Source organism: Solanum stenotomum, chromosome 10 (genome assembly GCF_019186545.1).
Source record: "Solanum stenotomum isolate F172 chromosome 10, ASM1918654v1, whole genome shotgun sequence".
Classification (NCBI taxonomy): domain Eukaryota; kingdom Viridiplantae; phylum Streptophyta; class Magnoliopsida; order Solanales; family Solanaceae; genus Solanum; species Solanum stenotomum.
Window position 1 is genome coordinate 2163029 of NC_064291.1, and position 3343 is coordinate 2166371.

The window sequence follows — 3343 nt, forward strand, 5'->3', positions numbered from 1 at the left end:
ATATATATATACATATAAAAATCCCTAACGTCTTAACTCAGTAACCCTCTAAAATGATCTATAATAATTTCAATGGCAATCATTGCCAATCATCACATCTCAATAACCAACAAATTTGATAACAATTAATAATAATAACACAGCTAGCACTGTACCAAACCAACATTATTATAATGCAATATGCCAGCAACTATCCTTATTTTTATATATAAAGTAATTAATGTATGCCTACCAAGAATTGAAGATGGCCGAAACGTGTATCTGCAACTCTTTTTCCTCTCTGATCGATGTCGCGGCTAGGTTAGGTTATTCCTCCTCCCTCTTCTTCTGTGTTTTCTGAATCTTCTTTATTTCTAAATTAATTATTTATTAAAACTGACAAAATCCACTAACTTATTTTTAACACATGGTCCTAATGGTATGGGGTCTTAAATAAATGATCACTTTAGCCCACTAATTATCGATTAATTAACTCAAGTTAAACGAATAGTTCAAAATTTCCAAAAAATGACCTTCCGGGTCATCACACACGTGTCGAAAGAGGAGTGAATTTATTCACTCTTCTTATGTGCCACGTGTCGAAAGAGGAGTGAATTTATTCACTCTTCTTATATAGTAATAATATGATTATATTCAACATTGTTCTTTACTTCATACACCCAATTACAAAACAACTATAGTTGTATCAATCAATATTCCTTCTGGTTCATATTAAGTGAATTGTTGAATTCTTTTAATAGTTCAAAATAAGTAAATTATTCAAAATTCAATTGAAACTGTTTTTCGTACTTATTTTTCATTTAATGAAATTCATAATTACTGTATATTTATTTAGGAGAATAATTTAAAAATAATTGGAAAAATATAATAAAATAATATTTTATTTATATTCTAAAATATTTTTTTAAAAGAATATGTCATGTCCAACCATTCATTTAAAATGGACCAAAAAGCATACACCTAAGTCCTAACTAACTGGGGACAACTTTTCAGTTTGACATATTGCAGATCTCATAAATTAGGTCAATATAAGTATAATAAATTACTAATTGATAAGTATGCACTATAAAATTATTTCTTTTCTACCATGAGTGGATATATTATAAAATTGGAAGAGAATTGAAGTTGAGTTAAATAAATTCTTTACAGATGGTCCATATTTTTTTAAGAATACATTTAATGATTTGAGCTATATGAGAGTGGAGTGGTGTCGCTCTTTGTGTTACTATACTAGTTAGATTGTCTGGTCGAGTGTAGTAGAAAAAATAATGCATATATTATTGTTATGTATTATTAGTATCTTGTTTGGTATATTTTTTCAATTTACGTATAACTAATGCAATATTAATATATAAAAAATCATGTTATTAGCAATGTAAAGGGGTTTAATACATGTATTAGCATAATTAAAGATACAATTTTCCTTCAAAACTTTTCCCATAATATTTGTGGAAAGTATTTTTGCAAGCAACAATTTTTTTAAAAAAATTACGCATTGCATATTATTTTTAATACATCAAAATAAATATTACATATAAAATAAATAATAATCCAAATATAACTAATACATAATATCTGACACTATTCTAATACACCCAGTCAACGATCCATCAATCAACCTATCACCAAACTAACCGGGGACAACTTTTCATTTTGTTGTTCTATATATAACATCACTGCATTTAATCAATTACCTAACTTTTGTATGTCAATTTAATATGTCGTTAGTATGATAATAGAAAATTTTAATGTCATTTGATATATGAGATAAAAATAATAATTTTGAAATAAAATTTGAGATTAATATTATTTTATGTTAAGTTTTAGGTATTAGTTTATTTTGAAATTATTTTATCCTACTATTTGTATTAAAATGATAAAATTATTATCCCATATAAAAGGTGGAAAACTATTTAACTTAAGCTCCCATTTACTCGTATTGCCGAGCTTTTATAGCCACATAGATATTATAATATGTTTAATATCACAAGTTTCATAATTTTATAGTCACATAAATATTGTGATATGTGTAAAATTATAAATTTTAAAATTATCTTTTTACTTCTTAAGTCCGTATTATTCAATCAAACAGAAGATCACATAAAATAAAATATTGAAAACAATATTTTTAAAGCATTAAATCACCCAACAATTGCAAGTTGGTATAGTTTAATATCATCAATTCACGACCATACAAATAATTATTTACAACGATAAAGTATAATGAGATGATTAAAACTTCTCATTCAAAATCTAATATCACACGTTTGAACTCTATAAACAAAAATTCTATTGATAATTCACTCGAAATTTTCAATTGATTGATTATTTAATTTTCATATTCTTATTAGTGATATTCATATTGAAATCTTTTCCCCTACTCCTTAACTTTTTTCTCAAAAAAGAAATTAAAAAACATCTTGACTGCTCATTCATCTTAATGAGCCAATCAGACTAGTCAAATTGTATAGGGGAAAAGGATAAATATACCATTGAATTTCGAGTTTTATAATATATACATCCTCGTTTAAAAGATAGTGCATATATATCCTCATCTTTTAACATATGGTGCATAGTTATCTTTTTTATTAATAGATTTGTATTTGCTGAACTAAAATAAATTCTAAAATTGATTTTTTTAATTTCAAAAATGTCATGTGACTTTAAAAAATTACCTCACTCATTTGTTTATCACTCGAGATCCAATCTATATCCGACCCAACTTAAAATAAATTCAATTCCTCTTTTATTCGATCACCTCAATAATTTAGAAATTCGATATTGAAGAAAAAAAGTTTATTAGTTGGTTCGGATCTGAAGGGGTAAAACAAAATGACTGGGGCATTCTTTTTAAAGTTATGTGTCATTTTTGGAAATAAAAAAAAATTAGTTTTAGTATTATTATATTTAGTTCAGTAAATATAGATATAAACAAAAAGCGTAAATATGCATTATTTAATTTGTTAGACGATAAAAATATATATGCATCATTTATTAGACGATGAAAATATATACACATCATCTTTTTAATAAAACATATATCCACTCTTAAGTCATAAAATTAACAAATATATTTGTCCCTTTCCTCAATTGAATTTACTTAATTGAAGCACTAAAATTTGAAAACAGTAGTAGAAGTGTATCTTTTTTTGTTCATAAAGATCCATAGGGATTATGTCTCACATCTCGAGGCTTACGTCTCATTCTATACTAAGTAAAACGCTCCGCCTTACGTCTTTGCCTTTTAAAACACCGAATGACAATAATGTTGACAATTGGAACGGAGTAAGTCACCTAACACATTATTATTTCATACTGCCATCTTGAAAAAAGATATATTCCA